This window comes from Melanaphis sacchari, unplaced genomic scaffold (genome assembly GCF_002803265.2).
Source record: "Melanaphis sacchari strain LSU unplaced genomic scaffold, SCAv2.0 Contig7_pilon_pilon, whole genome shotgun sequence".
NCBI lineage: Eukaryota > Metazoa > Arthropoda > Insecta > Hemiptera > Aphididae > Melanaphis > Melanaphis sacchari.
In genome coordinates this window covers 7,139,480-7,160,790 of record NW_020271560.1, presented here as the reverse complement: position 1 = coordinate 7,160,790, position 21,311 = coordinate 7,139,480, and the positions used below count along the sequence as shown (strand labels likewise).

The window sequence follows — 21,311 nt, the reverse complement described above, 5'->3', positions numbered from 1 at the left end:
AAATTATAACATAATAAATAGAATCTTTTTGGCAAAACTTAAATCAACCTATCGTAATACTAATAGTAAAATAAATTACTTTAATAGCAATATCAAAAAATAACAAGCGAAGTATACTTAGTAATATAGGCTGACAAACCTATTTTGCTCAAAATCGTTTTTCGTATAATATTGAATGAAAGACGATTTTAGACACATTTCATCGAACCCAATGATGAGTTGCTTTCGCCTCTCGACACCTATACTCTACATCCGAGTGGTTACCTACTTTCCCTTATTTTTCATTTGATATCTTGAAACATAATATTTTTCATAATTTCTTAAAGATCGTGACATCGGTAAAATACGAAAATTATAAGAGACGAATCCACGGAATAATATATTTTATTTTTAAGTTTGATACACCTTTTTCTTCTCAAATACAAGGAGTATGTCCCAGTGAGATCACCATAAGACAATTATTATTAAGAAGAAGACATTACAGCAATGATTTTAAAGTAGCCTGTCGATAAAAGCCAAATATTACATAATATATTATGTTGAATTAATATTAATACAATTTTAAATAAAAGAGGAAAAAGTGGCCCTACCGACCTATTATCATGTTAGTTTTGGGATTTTTCACAATAATTTTATAAAATATATATCAATTTATGAAATATTGAATTGTGTATTTTGTAATTGTTTAATGTACTGAAGCGTGTATAAGACCTTAATGAGTGATTGGAGTGCAATATTTAGGTAAATATTACACAATCACTTTTTTTGTTTTGTGCGAAATCGACAATATCATTTTCAACCATTTCAAAACGTATTTTAAAAGTTAACAAAATATTGATTGTAGTTACAATTAATTATAAATTATTATTGTTTCGACCATAATGATGTTTGTTAATTATTAAAAAATTCTACAGTTGGTTAATTTATTAGGCTCACAAGTATAATAAATATTATTATATGCCTACATAATATTTTGTGTTAACATATACAGGTAACAGGTACAAGAAGTACAATATGCAGGTTTGTTTTCGCGCCAACCAACGAGAAAACTGCATTTTTATTATACATCGTAGAGGGAAGAATGAATATTTTGAATTGAACACTATATTAGGCAGTTACATTTTAATGACAAGTTTTTTACGACAGTGTGTTTAAATTGTTTGGTTGAATGCGATAATAGTATTTTTTCATTTCTATTGATAAGAAATCGAATGATTGCTTGTCACGATAATTACATTACAATACAAACCTATTATGTGTTAACTTATTATAATGTGTAGGTATGCATCGACATTTTTAATCATATAAATGTTAATATATTATTAATCGCCGCATTCTTCCAAAAAATTTTATTTTATAAAATAAATAAAACATTGTTTATTATTATAATATGTTTTATACAGACTATTATTATATTAATACTTGTAAAAATCTACTAATATATGCTATTAAAATGCTTTTCTTTTTTTTTTTAATAACTAGAAATTTGATCACCTACCTACCTATTTGTTATTTTGGTACACTATATAAATTGTTTTAAATTTCACAGAAATAACTCCTTCCCCTTTTACTTAATACCTACATTTAAATTCGTCGGACTACATAACATCACTACATGGGTCAACGGTTGACATATTATTATAATATATAACTGCAATAAAAAAATCATTCGAGAAAAACGTGTTAAGTGGCCAAGATAGAACTCACAATAGTTTATAGTGCGACGAGTAGTAAAAATAGAAATAAACATAACTTTATTTTTTATTTCAAACAAACTTAATACCGACAATTGTATTTTAGTCTTGGTTGATTCGCATACGGTATACATTAATTTATATATATATATATAAATACAAATGTATTTATCAACTCGTTAAATGACTTATGATATTAGTACTTAGTAGGTACACCTAGAAAACTAAGTATTATTACATTTTGTGTCATATAATTTTTAATTTCACATTTACACAACTAATTTATTTTGACTCTCAAGTTAATTAATGATACATTATTACGTGCATGATTGATGAGCATAACTATACGGTAATTAGTATTTCACTGTTATTAAACCATAATAATAATTTAATAAATAACCACTCACTCGTTAAATTAACAAACTATTAACTTTATTTTTTTGTAGAATATAAATTGTATATTTAATATGTCACCATGTATTTTTAAGTATAATAAGAATTGAATTCGACCCAATTTTGTTATATTAAAATAAAAATCTATTCATATATTTTTCTCTCTTGTTAAATAAATGTTGATCAATAAATTATGATAATTTATACCTGTAACTGCTTTTTAATGAAAATATTATGAACTTTATATTAAATTTGTCAAATAATATTTATTTTCATAATTAATATTATACTCTTAAGTTTCTTATAAATTATAAAAATTAAAAATTTAGATTTGTGATTAGTCTGAAATGTTGTGAATTAGGTAAATCAAGTAGGAACATATTATACTGTTAAATATATTTATTTATTAGAAGAAACAGTTTAAGTGTGATATTATAATGCTTTCGAATTGAATTGTAGAACTATATATAGTATGTTATATTAATAATTCATAGTGTGTAATGTGTATATTGTTTTATGTGTCATAGAAACCTAATACAAATGAAACTGCTTGAGGATCTTGAACTTAAAATCAACAATATTTAAATGTTTACTTGAATTTTAATGATTATTGCAGTGCAAAATTATTGTTAGTTTTAGATTAAAATAATATTATAAGTTATGTGTAATTTTAAGTAAACTGTAAATAGTTAAATTACATAGGTTACTTTGAATAATTTTTGGAAGTACGGATCGCGGATCTTGTGGAAAACATGAATTCAGAATTTCAGAATTGAGAATGTTAAAAAAACATCGTTCTTGGAGAAATAATATATTAAAATTTTATACATATCATATAATATTTTTGAATAATTAATTATACATTGTTTTGAATAAATTCACATATACATACGTATATGAGCAACTTTTAGCAGTTTCTGTTGCTTATTATTATTCTAACAGTACCCAAAAATGTATTATTCAGTCATAAAATAATATAGCGATGGTGGATATTGTAATAAATATTATGTCTATTTGAAGGTTGTTAGGTCAATTTTTGAGTAATATATATTTTTATTTTTAGAACATTATAAGTCTAATAATTTAATATATATGTATATATTATTTTTGAACAAATGTTGAGTAGGAAGTGTGATGTGTAATAACACTACTCATTTTTCATTGGTATTATATTATAATATAATACTCTTACGCTGTGTGTTTGACTTTTAAGGTAACACTAATTATTTCGGCTAAATGGCCTCAAATTTTATTTAAGATTTATTTACTGGATAGAGGAGAAGACGTTATATTAAAAATATCTAATTTAATAAAAAATGTATTTTTAATTATATTTTCTTTTTTATTTGCGCTTACGCAGATAAATACATTAAAAAATAAAAATATATATCCATACTTTCGAGACTGGATTTCGATTATCATTTTTTTTCCAAACAATTTTGATTTATAATGTTGTTTATAGCTTAAAAATTAAATTTTTATGATTGTCTAAATTTATACCTACGAATTACATGAAACCAAATGGAAATGTGCGAAATCAAGTTAATATGAAAATTACGACGTGATATTTTTATGAGTATATTATTGTATATTATTTAAATTTGAAGGTGTAAAAACCTTATAAATTAATTTTACCATATATACGCAGATTAAAAATATACAAATGTTAAAGTTTTTTTTTTAAATTGTAAATATATTTGAATGGCCTCTTTTTATTGGAAAATTCCAGAATAAAATGCAAGGTCATTCAGTTAATATAATTATAGTTACCTTAAAAGTTGAACACATGGTTCCAAAACAAATATTTAATTTTATAGTCAGTATGTGTATGCTATTATTTTGTATACGTCCGACAAAAAAAAAAAAAAAAAATGAAAGCATATTATAGGTCATATAAGTACGCAGCTATTGTCTTTCGAATTCGTAAGTGTTAATTAAACAGTTGGAATAAAACACAATAGATTAAAGTTAAATATTTTGTGTTAAGAGTGTATTGAGTAAACCGGCACAAGCAATGTATATTATATAGGTAGGAGATAACTATTTTTTAGTTTGTCGGTACCTATTTATGGACTGTAATAATATTATATCCATGGTCCATTAGCTATATGCAAATAAATTCTATTATTCATGTTTGGAATAAGTCATTAAAACATCGAACGTCCTCAATTTTCTGGAAATAAAAAATAAAATAAAACCGTAAGCTAATAAATAAGTATACATATATCGCATAGTTATTTAGACTTTATTTTGGATTTAGACATACTATAATATCCTATACATGATTATCATTCCTTTAAATAGATAATTTATGCTATAATATAAAATACAAAGTAATTCTTTAAAAGGTAAACATTAATTTTCTCAAAAAGTGTTAATGATTTTGGAAATTATATTTTTTTATGTTCTTAGTGTTTTGAATGACAATATATTATACTCATTTAAATAAATTAATAATTATTTATAATTTAAAAAACTTGAGTTATAACTAATTAACTTTACTACTCGTTTGAAATCCGACTTAAGTGTGTGTAATCTTAGAAAGTTATTCTGTTTGAAAATTTATTTTTATGAAAAAAAAAATATATATCATCATTCAAAAACTTTAAATTGTGTAAAAGCTATATTTTTAAAAAGTTAAAACTTTTCGAAAAAAAGTAATTTTCACCTCGAAATAATCTCTTTGTGTATATTATAATATCTCTATACTGCAGTGTCTACCAAATGCAGGTGTAAAATTGCTCAATAATTTATTTTACTTTTGAATATAAAACATAATGTACAAAGTATAGTAATATTATTTACATGCAAAGACACGTATAATATTTTGTCTCACATTTGTTTTTGGCCGATTATATTGATAATATTTATTATTTTTTTTCGATTTATAATTTAACATAATAATAAATTACAAACAATAATGTTCCTGTAGCAATAGAAATTAGGTATTTTTTTCGATGTATTATTGAAACTATCATTTGTAATATCGTATTAGGATAGGTTAAAATTATTTGTATATATACACCATTGTGATATATAGGTACATCGATAGTTATACAAATATTCAAATAAGTTTCAAATTTCAATCACGGTGTACACCTATACTCCTATATATATATTAAATACAGTATATATAACATACACATACATAAATTTATGCCAACCAAGTATCAAATATATTATATTTTACTGTTAAAATGCACGAAAGTAATCATTGATTTCTTCGATGAGCCGAGTCTAATTTATATTAGTACACTCAAAGCGTATAAGTATATAGAAAAACCGACATAATACGCTTGAATGGTAATAATATATTGCCAATAGGTGTACGCGATTATGCCAAATCCGTCAAAGTGTTTTGTATACTTATACGCGATAATCTGCAACCCAACTCTAAACTTTTATCTGCCATACACGTATACTTTATAAGCGCGTAGCATAATCTTTAAACATAATATTCTCAGATCACTTCGATTATGGTTTGCGCATCGTCTGTTGATGTGCCAAAAAATTTTTTATTCGTTTACATCGTTTGCGAATTAATATATCGTAATATCGAACAGTAGAGGGTTTAATATTTCGAAAAGTTCACGAGTACACCACATATTAAAAAGGGCTTTTAATGGTAAGTTTTGATTGAATTAAAAAAAATTATTATTGTAATTCACAAAATATAATAAGTATATTATGTAACAGTTTACCAATAAATTGGTTATTTATAATTAAATCTTAAATAATACTTATGATTTTAATGTATATATATCGTATTACTTACAAGTCTCTATTATATAGTTTAATCTTGCAGTAACATACATTTTTATATAAAAATACTCGTACTAACTTGGTAATTAAAAATCAAATATTACGAACGTCATCGTCATTAATTACAATAAAAGTTAGTAAGAAACTTATGCTTTTGGCAATGATGCCACTATTTTCCTGTAATATTTTATGAATGCGCAGCTGAATCATTTTACGTAAGGTGAAAGGCCAATGCGCAAACGATGTATAATCCAAAAATCGAACGATGTGTCAAACTGTCTTGCAAAAAAGGTCGAAATGTACATTAGTGATGTTTCAATCGATGTTTGACCTTTCGAACACTATATCGTTATACTATATCGTTAGAGAACTAAAAAAAATTTTAAACTGCTATATGGGTAATGAATGGGACACACCTGCCACCCTACTCCACCATAATTTGTGTAAATACGTAGTAGTAACTTAAGTTATTGCGATAGCATTAAAAATATAAATAAAAATGATTTAATATAGGTATTTGAATAATTCAATAGGTATAATATGATACAACCGCAGAGAAAATCTCTCTGGGGATCGAAGGGTCGAATCGTCTCGACGCCGTGTGCTGCACACGAGTTTCACAGTTATATGCACTATACTACCCACGTCATCGCTGAACGAGAGTTGTGCCAATAAAAAATTTACTGACTACGATGTACACGATATGACGATGTTGTACCGTGTTATTTACGAGTGGGTGTACATATTAAGTGTATTCGGAAAATATGATATTTATCAATTATCGACTATCGCGTATTATTAATATGTAATGTTATATAATACATAATTATGTATACTACTACAATATAACGACCCTCGCGTGTAAACCTCTTAGGCCGATTACAATAACTTATATGTTGTGAAGGCGGAATAAGTCACGACGACCTAGTAATAATAAGCCGATCGTTTTGCACTATCGTAGTACTGGGTATATCCTTGCTAACCTAACCTCGCGAATGACGAACCGACGGACGACCACACGACAGGCGCCGCGATAAGGATCAGACGCCAACCCAACCAAACCCTTATCAGCTGTGTATTAAATATTTGTTTTTTTAGCTAACTACACAAAATACTACAGACTGTCATGGGTGGGTCATACGCTCATACCGAGTCTAGTCGTTTGCCGTGTCGGCTTTACAACGCCGAACGATTCGATTATATTGTTATACGGTATATATTTTACGTATTTACTGCAGTTGTTTATAGGTATATAATGGATGGAACGTATAAATTTAAAACAAATATTATTTTATTATTGCATTTGGGCGGAGTTGTGAGCAAATGACCCGTAGAAAATATCACCGTTTTGTTGCGTGGTAGACGGACGTATAATTTGTGGTTTCGTTAAGTCATAGTCATAATATGTAATATAATACACGGAAAGGTTCTAAATCAATTTTGTAATTATCGATAGCAAATAAAAATCATTTACATCTTACTTGAGAGGTTTTTTTTATGAAAATAATACCAGATAACTCACAATATCATTATTTAGTTGATATTTGTTAATAGGTTAATGAAGAATAAAATATGATCGAAATAAATTTTACGATTTGAGTGGGGAAAATAATGTTTGTATGAATGAAAGTTTCACAAAGAATAAAAAGAAAAACACATGAAACTTATTTCTATAGAACTTTTTCATTCTTTAGTAAATTTCATAATGATATATTTTAATTTGCGCATCGTTCTAATATAATATTTAAGATCATAAATCATAATAAAATATAAATGTACATACAATGATTAAGTTTTTCAAATATCTAAACACTAAGCACAATTATAGAATTTAATTTAACACATTGTTTATACTTAGTAGAAACAAAATGCATGGACAAAAAACATATTAATTCACAGATGAGAATTTAGTATTCGTACCAATATAATAAACTGTTAAACTCAATACAATTATTGTACTAATACATTATTACAATTAATTTTATTGATATATTATTTACTAAATAATTTGCAGTAGAAAATAGAGGGGTTTTATTGAAAAACAAAAGTAAGTATCTTAATCTCCCAACACTGCCTAGCGTACAATAAAATCTCAAGAATCCGAAAATATTATGTTCATTATTTAAGTATGTTCAAAATGTTTAAAAATAATAGAATTTAATTGAATTCATTATGAAATTAAAAAAATAAGAGTATGCTCATACTTGATGAATCATTTTTTATATTATTTTAATTATGATTATATAACTATACGGCCATAATAGTTATATTTTCTTAGATTTTTATAGTTGTTGATCGAGTATGCGTATACAAGTTAACACGAAAAAAATATTTTTGACGAGATTAAAAAAAATCAATTTTTTGCACCGTAGTCTCTCAAAAGTCAAAATTCTTAAACATATTACGACAGTCACTTAAGCCTTAATATGTTATATATACGTGTAGGTTCTTATGTGTTATTATGTTTTAATTACATACCTAACTATATACCATTTATGATATAAATAAAAAATATTATAATGAATGTATATTATTATATATTACACTGTACGTTGTTTCGTTGTAACAAAATTAATTTGTTTCAACAGAAAATTGCGAAACAATAACTTTGTATCACTTTTGTGATCGCAAAGTAAACCGTTATAAAAACCTGAAATATGGTTTTCAGACCTCTTTTGTATACAATATAAATAACAATATATATACGGAATAATTCATTTGACTTAAAGCTCATATTGTTTTAAATACTATTAATGTTAATGAATATATTATTTTTTTTATAAAACTTTAAATCGATATAAAGCAATAATTTTGAGAAAAAAAATTATATTTTTACATTTTTTTATCATTATCAACTTATAAGTTTTTAATATTTTTAAAGATAATATGCATTTTTAATTTCATGTTTGGATGCAGAATAAATATTATTCAGAGTATTTCAATTTATAAAAAAGTAAGTACCTATGTGAGTCAGTACCCCCTTAGTCTTCGATACATGTCACCAGATCCATTTATATATTAAACTTGAATTCGATGAAATATCATTATATATAAAGAATGATTTGGAACGGAAATGGTCTTTCATCTTATATAAACTGTATCACTAATTATATTTCATAATGTGTTTTATTTTTTACATACCTAGCTATTAAAATCATTTATTTTACTTTTGGTATAGGGTAGAATGGATAGATTGATATAATTTTTATTGAAAATACTGCATTTATTATATCATTAATATTTAATTAAGTATTACGATAATGTATATTTATATTATTTAATATCAACTTAAGTAACTAAAAATTAAATAATATAATATTTATGTAAATAGTGTAAATACGCTGTTAAAAAGTAAAAATAGATTTTTAGTGTGAATAAATAATACCTTAAAATAAATCAAAAATGTCATTGCTTTTACTAAAATTTGTGTTAATACAATATACGTAAAATATATTTATATTATAAAAAAATAACTCACTTTGATATTTATAGTTTAAATAAGTAATTTCGTTTAAACATTAACATAAAATATAAATGTCTTTATATGTATTTAAGTTTCAGTATGAACTATTAATTAGGAATCTTGTATTCATTTTTTAATATTTATATATGCAAAAAAAAGTTTTTATGAATTTCTAATAACAAAATAGTTTGAAATTTAATGTAATTTTGTCAACAATTTTAACTTTAAGTGTGTATAAAAAAATCTTGCTAATTATTTTATGAGTGAATATCTAATGTTGTAAAAATTTGAACTTAAAATGCTTATAAAAAATTAATTTAGCTTTCGGTAGAAATTTTTTTTTATTTAGTTTAAAAAAATTATCAAGAATCTTGTATAAAATTTTCAAATCTTAGGTATAAAAATAAAATGTTTTATGAAATTCTTACCAAAAATAATTTGTATAATAAATTATAAGATATTGAGGAATTTTATCAAAATTCTTATTTTAAATACTTAATAAAAATATTGTGATTCTAGATTCTTGATATTATATTTTAACTGAAAAATTAAATAATGAGATACTATGTATTATATTTTTAAGTATTTCTACTCCAAAAAAAATTAAAAAAATTAAAAACTTCAAGTATCTACAATTATTTATTTTAGAGTTAAACAAAAAAAAAAAAAAAACGCATTTTGTCAACAATTAGATTTAGGTAAAAATTTCCGTTTTCCTTAATTTTGTATTTGTTTTTTAAATTATAAAAAGTACTTGAATTTTTTCACTTTAACATCATCTAAAGCATCAACAAGATCCAATTTGCTATTAGAAATCACTCTCAATTTTGAAATACAATTATATTATTGTCTGTAAATGACATTAAAAAAAAAAAAAAAATAAATAAAATAATATACACATCATTCTAAAATCAATACATTCATAGCTCTGCTCAGAATTTAAAATCAAATTTAGTACAAGTAGTTTAATATATAGTTATATACTAAGATGTATTTAAAGTTTAGAAGAGTGGAATAATGGACTAACATTTTGTAGGGTATCTACCCCAATCATCTAAATTTAAAATACTTATATAATTTCTACTTGTCCAATATTCAATTTTTATTTTTGAATTAATTCAAAATATAGTATGCGCTTAAAGAAGGAATTCCATATTGTCAAGTTAAAATTTAAAAAGTTATAACAATAAAAAAAAAATTAGTAAAGTATCAATTTTTTTTTAGAAAACTGTAATTTTCAACGACTTAAATTATGTAAAAAATATTTTTTTAAACTATGAGTTTTTGAAATAATGAAAGTTACAATAAATAAATAGTTTAGTATAATAATGGGTATAGTATAGGTCATACACCAAGAGCTAATGTCATTAAATCGGTGTTTAAAGTCATTAGCAAATGAGTAGTTTTGGCGGGACACACACAACGCATTGTACTTTAATTTAGATGAAAAGAAAAATACAAATTTATTTTTAATAATGGACAATCACAAATTTCCGCTCTAATTATATTTCATTGTTCGGGTAACGAAAAATATAAAACAACCCTTTTATTTTACGGTGTGAAAAAAAACTACAACTATTACTGTATGGTGTATGTGAGTACAATAATACGTTAATCATTGAGACAATACAAACCACAAAGAACGAACATACCTGCTACCGCATATACGTTTCAAACTACTCGTTCAACATTATTATTTATCTATGTAAATTTTAACAGAAAGAAATTAAAATCGATAGTTTATTATAGCCAATTTATAATAGTTTAATACTTTGACGTACTGTTGGTTGAAAGTTCGTCCACATGGCTTCCATTTACAGTTAATACTGCCAGTTTTGACCTGGTACGTGCCACGATGCAATATATTATATCATAAAAAATACTTCAAAGGTTTCATCGGATCGAATTTAATTAAAACCAGTAAAAAACGTTGACACAATATTCATCATTGTTAACAGCTAGGTCACATTTATATTAAGTGTTTAAATAAAATGACGAGATAAAATTTAAAAGTATTATTCTGTGATATTTTTGTAAGCTAGATATACAGAAACCATGTAAAATTAACGCATTTTTTTGATGTTTTGCCTAAAATTGAATAATAACGGGCAATTACTAAAAAAATTTTTTACAAGCACTTTTTATTTTTGTTTTTACAAAATGAGCAGCATTATACGTATTCTGTATTTTTATGTAAAATATTTGCATACAATATTCATAATGTACATACGGTTGATGAATTGTTTAATTTATTGTATTTTATAATCAATAAATTGACAAGCATAAAACAAATTTAGTTTTTATCGTATTGTATATTCGTTTGTCTCGTTATTCTCACCTTGGCAGTCAGGGTGAGATTATGAATTGTTATATAAATATTAATAACCATTACTAACAATTTGAAAGCTACGTGATAAATTATTATTGAAATAATATAAGTATAAAACAATTCATTAATTAAAAACCATTGCATTCATCAAACTTTAGCCAATTAATAAAATGGGTCCTATTTTTTTTTTTTTAAATAACTATTTGTACATACTATTACAGATTAGTAGATAATAGTTTTTACTACATTTTAAGCTCTTTGAAATTTAATCTATGTCTTTATTACACCACGTATGTTTGAAAACTATACCAAAATATCATTTAACATAATATAAAATACAATTAAATAATTTATTCAATTTAAAATAAAAAAGAAAAACATTTTCTCCCCGATTGAAATGGGAAGTACTTAGATTTATCTAGCTGTATTTCTGTTAGACCAGTGACAGTTAAATAAAAATTTTCAAAAACCATTGAAAATGTTTAACCTTTAGCAACAACATCATATGCATCAAATTTTCAATTCATAGGTATAAAGAGGCTAAATTAAACTTTTAAAATACAAATATTTTTATCCAAAAAATATTAATGTCGAATCTATTAAATTCAATTGAAGCTATACATTTTCATACTTGGAATATAATATTATTAAAATTTAAATTATTTTGTAACATACTATTTTATTATAATATATAAGTATTCTATGTAAAGTATTTTGAGTACATTTTTTTGGTTAGATTGAGTTTAAAATGATTGTGAATTCATGACCTTGTAAATATTTTTGTTATACAAAATAATTAGGGACCAATTAACAAAAGAAAAATAAATTGATATTAATAATAAATAATAATATAATGGTATTTAAATTATTACATTAAAAAGTATATCAACTTATTCATTAGGCAATTTAGTTTTATTGTATTTATCTTAATGGAGTCAAGTTCAAAAATTTAAACAATAGATAAGTTATAAGTTTATAGTCTATAACTATTAAATAATATATCCACTATGTATAATTAAAATTAATTAATTCATCTGAATATGTTTACTGAACCAGAAATAACTAAAGCAATGTAGCAATGTATTTTACTTTCAAAACTTTGTGTAAAATATGCACCTTATGAATACAAATGTCCATTGAATTCATAAACTTCATAATTATGAAGAAAATTTCTTTTAAGAAATTATGAAGATTGATAAATAATATTATTAATCATTAATAATTATTATAATTTATATTATATACATAGTGTTTGAAATCACGTGAAGAAAATATATAAATATTTCTTTTGGAGGACAAATTAATTTATTTTAAGTATACAGATAAATAGTTTTTGACAGTCCAACAATATGTTGAGTCTAGATTTTAGACTCGTTGAATAATAATGACGTATCTTTGAAATATAACACCTTTTTAATTTTTTAAATCTTATGCTTTATATAGTTAATATTCGAACAGATTCAATTACATCAAGTCTATTTTAAAATATTCGTAAATTATATAAAAAAAAACTTTAGGTATCTATATTACATTATGTAACTGGGATTTAAAAAGCATTAACGTATAATTGGGGTGGCTGGGAGGCTACGCTCTCTAAAATTTGATAATATGATAATAGTAAAATTATAAGTATGATATTAGTAATGTATCAATAAAATGTAGTATGAAAATCATGTAAGAGTTAAAAAAAGATTGTAAAAGGTAAACAAATAAGTTTATTGAGGTGTGGAGGGCTAACCTTATTTGTTAACTATACGTGTATATAGCTTCCCTTTCATAAATAACTAATTTATACTGTGTCTATAAAAACTAGAAAACTATTAAATTTTTAGTAGTTACCTTGCTATTTTATTGAATCTCAATGAAGATTTATGTGTACTTGTTTAACTTTTTGCAAGAATAATAAATTAATGCTGTTAGTAGATTGTTTTTTTTATTGAAAATCTAAACTTTTTTGTTATAATATTTGTTATAATGATCGTTTTATATAAATGATGAAGTCAAAAAGAACATAAAAAATGAGATAAAAAAAAAAAAGAAGAATTGAATTAGAAAAGAAATAACAAGAAAAGTTTAAAATTGAAAAATTTGATACAAAAGAATACTCCGAAAATACGTATATGCCATTTTTTCATACTGTATAGATTCAGTAAATACACAGTATTCAGTAATAAAGATTATGTGTATTATATACATATAAATCTTTAAGAGTTTTTGTTTTTTAGGTATTTTATTCTATATTTTTTGTGTCTTGTACGAGTAATAGTTATATATTTTTGAAATAAAAAAAAATCCTTAGTTACATACCACGTTTATTTTGTAACTTTACATTTTAATTTAAAATTTGTAATTTTTAAATTTTAATTGCCAATATAGAGATCATCTATACGAAACTTTAACTGTTTTAATCGGTCTTTATTATATCGAGGAATGTATAAGGGACTTAATGAACGGTGAGCTGAATGAAATATTGTAGAAATAATAACCATATACATACTGAAACAGCTAGTACATGTGATTAATGATTATATAACATATTAATTAGTCACGAATAAGCATATTGTAAGGACCCCCGTCAGTTTGAAAAATTCGATATGATCGTGTGCCAAAACGATTGTGATATGATTGCAATCGACTCGGTCGCGGTAAAAAAAAAATAAATAAAAATAAAACCCAACGTATACTCGCGCGCGCATAAACATACGCTATAACTGCCTGTAACCGAATAATATAATATTATTACAACGGAGAGTTGTATTATTGTCTGTATAGAGCGACGAGTTATTGAGTAACGTACATAATAGCATATACTTTTAATGTAATGATACGCATAATAAACCTATTTCGAATTTATGCGCTCGCACGTTCCAAGTCGGTTTTTCGTATAGGTAACTGAATATCGGCGGCATGTCAATTGCCCGCGATTCGCGACGAGCATATTATAAAAGTACGTAAAATACTAATGTAACTCGTGCCTAGCCGATCCATTGTCGTGGAGTGGTGAAATGAGTGAAAAGTTAATAAGTGGTTTTTAAATCGTCCAATAGGTGTAGCCGTCAAAATAATAAAAATAATAATAAAAGCAATGATTAGAAGCAAATATTAGCTGGTTTAACAATAGAGTAATATCTACTTACTATATAATATTAATATAGTCGACGAATTTAAATATAATACTGTTCAAGCGAGAGACACGATAATAAATATCGTTTTAAACTTCACTAGTTTGGATAGTGTGGCATGATGAACTATAAGTAATTTATCTGATGCGAATGTTTCAGTCCAGTAAAATACACTTAATAATGTAATACATAATACACACACTCCTTTGGCTATATCGTTTTATTATATACCTGTCGGTTAGGCTACGTACCTTTTTATATTTCTCTTCTCTCTTCTAACCTTCTACAGAACAACATTTTAACATTTTTACATTTTTATTTTTATTTTTTATCGTGAATAGGAAGAAATCTTATCCCCGGGCGTTATATTATTATGATTTTATTATTACCTACTATATTTTTTTATAACTTTTATAAAGTAAACGTGTTTGAATTATGAAGAAATATTTATGAATATAATATAGATATAATGTACGCGTTATCCTTAAAATTCTAAAACAAAAGTAAAATCGTATAATAACGCGGCGTGGGTAAAATATATTATTATGTGGTTCACAATAAAAGAAAAAAAATCAGCCTGTAGTATGTATAATATATTACGTGTAATATTATATTATATATTTATGTACATTTATATTGCATAAAATAATGTATGGTATTTAGCGCACAGGTACTTGCTGACCACTCGTCAGTCGAAAAACTCACAGTCAAACGATCCTCAAATTTTCCAAAGGCTCAACGTCCTGTAAATCGTTGCACCTTCTCAGCGAATCTATGGCATAAACGATATAGGTGCGCGCGTGCTTTTACGTGCACACGTATATGCGTATAATAATATGATGTTCGGTGCTTGTAATAAACGAAAGAAAATTCGATTTTTTTTTTCGAATTCAATCGTAATATATAACATAGATTATAATGATGATTAAATAATGTTATACACACACGATGGTTTTTATTAGTGCGTGGGTATGGAGAATGTCGACGATGACGCTTGCCCAGATCGAGTCTGACTATAACTGCTGCAGATAATTATCGTTTATATAATAATATTAAGTATTACATAATTATTATTATGTACTATGTTCCAAAAAGCCCGTATAGCCTTTGTATCTCTGTGACAAATCAATGCGCGTTTCTATATTTCTTTAACGATTTTATTCTAATTCGTGTTATAAATTTAAAAAATAAATATTTTTTATGCAACTCAACTTTTGGAATAGTCATCTTAATTTTATCAAAAAAAAAAAAAAAAAAAAAAAAGAAGAAATCACAATTGTGTAAAAGTTGATTAGATTTTTGATATTTTTTGAAAATAATGGTTGATTTGCAAAAATATTTTAAATTAGAATTTTCTTTATAGATTATTGTTGCAGAAATTCCTTTTATTTTTCCACGGATGATAGAGATAGGGTGACACACGTATTTTGGGATATTATACAATATAGCATAAAATAGCTAATAAACTATTGATTTCTTGAGTTATTATAATATTTATATCATATTAAACGAGAATGTTGTATTTTAGAAAACATATTGTGCATTTTACTGATATGGATATAATATAATACAAGTAATAATAATATATTAAATAAACACGTTTATATATTAAAAAGAGCATTCTAATACATCGCTCACATGTGACGTTATAGTAATATGATTGTTGTTGAACTTTCGGGAAATATATCATAATTTTATATATTATATTTTTTGTGCGACGAAAACAACTTGTTAACATGGGATGCCTTGCATACAATAAGAAGGATCCCGTGGTGGTGACAAATGCAGACATGTACAAAATATTATATTAAATGATGCATATGTACGTATTATTTTGTCATACACACACATTATTATAAATGGAATTCAGAGTTTTCGCAAATTATATTATGTAATATTATATTATACACGTGCACTTAATGACGGTTTTGCTGTAATACTTGCTAATGTTACGAACACTATAAAGTAGTTTGCGCAATGCACTAATTTAATAATAAAGTTTATGATGTGCATATTATAAATTAGAGTGTATTACACAGAGTATCATTAAATTATAGACCTTATATTAAAATCTGTTATTGGGATTTATCGACTCGAGATATTTGCATATTTTCAGTTATTATTTTTTATAAATTATAAATTTAAATTTAAGACCTGTTTATAAATATGGTAATTTGTGTACTTGGTTACAGATATATTTTTAAAGTTTATTACATATTTCCCATATAATAATTATTTGATCAAGTATATAATTTGTATATCGATATAGTGTTTACTATCTTGTATTTAGTATCTAGTATTTAGAAATGTTAAATGTATCTTTTATTTTGTACTTAGAAACCTAGAAATAAAAATTGACGTATCTAGAATATTATATTTAGATAATTTTTTCTCATATCATGGTCATCTCTGTCTATTAAAACATTTTTGATTATTTCATATATTATAGTATTATGAAAGAATATTTTTATAACACAGTAAAAATGTTACTTTAAGAGTTCTTTTTAAGTTTAATTCATACAAAAATATGAATTAACTTATAGTTTATTATAAAAATAATAATATTTTACTATTATTAATTCAATTTTAATTTATATAGTTATTGTCTATTAAAAAGTATATTATAATAATATAATATATCATAATCCTACTAAGAAAAGTTTTAGAATATAGGTAAGTAAATGACTTAGGTTTCGCATTATTAGCATTTGGCACGTGTACATGGAAAAAAGTATTTGGACGTTAACAAGAACAGAAATATAATACATATTATTTTACTAAAGGTCACGAGTATAGTGTTTGAGCTTTTGCTTATAGCGTAAATAAAAGTAGTGCGTTTCCGATTCACGGCGCTAATGTTGTTTATTTGTATAATTTGTATAGTATACTTATACGCTTATAAATATACTTGTTAAAAGTTATTTTAATAATAATTTATTTCTACATATGTATAATGCGCAAACGTCGCACCACTACAGAATAGAAATAAAATCATTTTTTTTGCTAGCAAATGTTGTCGATATTTACCGCATTTTATTATACGCAAATGTGTACAAAAAATATTTAAAACTAATAGTTGACATTTTAATAAAATACTTTTAGTAACTGAATTGACAATAAATACATATGACTTAACGTGCACATAAATGCTTGAATTATTAGCATAATATTTAATGAAAGTTGAAAAATATATCGTTGTCTGAGAACATTTGCTGCTTTTGACTCGGCAACTCAGTGCGATGTGCAAACAAAGTTTCTTGGTCTCTTGAGTCCTTGTTGTTATTTTTTTCTAATATCTAAAGAAAGTGAAAATAAAGTTTGTTCCTTGTTAAATTTTTTACTGTACAAATCCACTTGATTTTCCTTTCAGTACGTAATAATAGTGTGCTTAAAATCGAAATACTACAATACTGAAAATTCGTCTATATAATAGCTAAATAAATTTACAACAAAAATAAAATATATCAATATATAAATTTAGGAAGATTGTTATGCGTTGTACAGCAAATTTATTATTATTAAAAAAATAAATAAAAAAATAGTGGTATCAATGTGAATGGAAATATATTTTTATTTTATATATATATAATTTATTTAAAAATAAATTTATTTTTTCTTTAAATATAGAACAACGTTTAGTAAGTACGTATCATAATTTAACTTTAGAACATATTATTTTACATCTAATGATTCATAAGAACATGCTTTAATATATTTTTAGTATAAAAGATGTACTTGTATTAAAAATTATGTTGTTTTCATTAAATCTTATTAAGTACAAATCTACGAGTCACAGGCTATGAAAAAAATTAAAACTTACATCGAAATATCTAAATTATTACTATAAAAGGTATCAATGTATTATATAACATTCTTATTATTTGTAATTAATAATAACTTTTTGTGTAAATATAACTATACATTTTAATGCATTTAATGAACGATTAGCTATTAGCTTTTTATTAGAACCTTAGAATTGATTTTTTAAACGCAAAGGATATTAATTTAAATGTATTTTATAAGATAGTTTATGAAAATCGATTTACCATTATTAAATATTTCTAGTAAAGTATTATTTGTTGATTATTTTAAAGTACAGAAGTTATAATATTATATTATAAAGCTTTAATAAAATTGCAGATTTATATGACCAATGAATCATATTAACAACACAACAATTAAAATCATTTCCAACCATTCAATTTGATAATTTAATGTATTGTTATGTAAATATTATTACTGTTAAAACTTGAACTAGTACGTGTTTTGATTTTTATCGGAATAAAAAAAATTCCACATATTAAATGTTTTAATTAACGGAAATAATACTATAGTACAGTTCGAAAACTGTGTTCTATTAAATCCATATTGGGCTGAACACAAAATGTTTTATTTGTGTAATTCGACTTGGAATAAGTGACGTGTATTTTATACAAATAAAAAGATTGTAATATGCCGAAAAATGTGCTACCACCTGTAGTTTATCTTGATTAAAACTATGGTTGTTCCCGAATTCCAATTGAACTACGGTAAACTATAATGTTATAGTCTATTAAGTATTGATATGAAACAAAAATGATTAATGGAATGGTTATATTTACAGTAAATAAACACGATTGAGTGCAATCAAGACGGATAGAAATATTTCGATATATGTCAATTTTAAATAGTTAACAATCGAATAATAATCGAATTCGAGAGTCGTGTTCATTAATGAATTCTTTTTTAATATTATAATATAGTTAGTAAATATCTATCATAATTATTCTTAAATAGACCTATCTTTATTATGAAAAATGACTGTGGTTTTTTTCCTGTTTTGAATAGCAAACTTTTCTTTTTTTAGGGTATACATACTATTAATAATTTAGATTATTCTTATGTTTTAACAACAAATTACAGCGTCAATCAAAATAAAATTATAATAATATATAGGTATAGATTACTGTAAACAATTTTAGTAATTATTATTAAAAAGCAAAAATTTAATCTAATAAAATGTAAGACGTCGAATAAAACTCGACCCGTGGGGCTCGTTATTTTTAGTTTTAAGCGGCATACATTTTCTGAATTGTTTTGTGAATAGACCTTTTGAAGTCAATATAAATTAAGTCAATTTAAAAATGTTAGCACACTTTTAAACTTTCTAAATCAATAGCTTTAAAATTTAAACGCTTCAGTATAGATAATTTGTTGTCTATTTTATAACAAAAATATATAACCAAAGCACGTAATAATTATTAAAAAGGCCGTGAACTGTGAATAACTGTTAAAAATTTTTGTATAATATTTAATTATATTTAAATAATGTTAACTTTACTTAAAAATTCTGAATTTAATTTTTTTGTAAACATTTCTTTTTATACTATTAAAAAAATCATATAAAAACAAAAATTAATTTTTATCATAATTTATAATTTTATGTTATATATTTCGCAATACAATATCAGAACCCTGAAATTCCTTAAAACTATACCATGAGAATCCTGGAAAACAAAAAAAAAGTTGTACTACTCAACCAACGATAGTAAAATTCTTGTATATCTTATAAATGGGATGCAAATAAAGTACTTCGTTTTATAATTACTATTAATTGTTAGAAAAAAATCAACTGACTACCTATAGTTATAAATCATCATAATATTTCATGTACAAAAATAAATATAACATATCTTTAGAATTAGGTGTTTATAGTATTAATAAAGAATAGACAATCTAAAATTAATTCATGATAGTACTACACATATGCATTGCATGAAAATATAAAATTGGATCGACTTTATCAGAAATTGAGATAATTTTTTTTTTTTTAATAACATACGAGTACATAATACACATAGATACTACGAGTATTATTAAATATCACATAGTATTGTATATATTTTTTTTAAATAAATTAATAAACGATTGTAACATAAACAACATCATTTCGTTGGAAGTTATTATTTCATATTTGTTCATACAATAATTATGATTTATGATACTATATTAAATTATTTAAGCATATAAAAAGTAATAGTTATCGTTTTATAAACGTATCTATAATAGGAAAAAGAAAAACAGATAAACTTACCTACTATTTGTATCAACGAATAAAACAAGTAATAATAATAGAAAATAAAATTAATAATAATTCTATAATGTCAATTTTTGTTTTTAATAAAATAAGAATACTTTTATTTCTAGTTTCTTCTAAATAATTAAACATTCTTTGATAATATCCAATATACTAAATATCTATTTAATTTAAATTTACGCAACTAATAATTGTATTAGTTAAAAACATAATAAAAATAAGAATTGACTTATTAAAAAATATTAAGAAAAATAAACAAATTTAATTTATTTAGTTTTTTTTTTTTTTTTTTTGTGAACAGAAAACTATGAAAGTGTAATTGCAATTATGATTGTATTTTATTAATAATGATTAACATTATTACTTGGTTTACTTTTACTGCAGATATAATTTATTATATATTATGAATAATGTAAACATATTCCATAAAATTTTAACTAAAAGTTACATCTACCTACTTGTCTATTTTTCA

General features: G+C 24.0%; 1 protein-coding gene across 2 annotated transcripts in view; it reads right to left on the bottom strand.

Moving 5' to 3' along the window:
• LOC112601703 (1-phosphatidylinositol 4,5-bisphosphate phosphodiesterase) overlaps positions 1-21,311 on the bottom strand; it is a 50,703-nt gene that overhangs the window by 24,616 nt on the left and 4,776 nt on the right. Inside the window, exon 1 of one of the 2 annotated variants that reach the window (XM_025349445.1) lies at positions 10,965-10,986. The exons of the other annotated variant lie outside the window; for it this stretch is intronic. The gene's annotated coding sequence lies outside the window, so the exon portion shown is untranslated. Of the gene's footprint in view, positions 1-10,964; positions 10,987-21,311 lie in introns of those variants that run through there. 2 annotated transcript variants of the gene reach the window in all.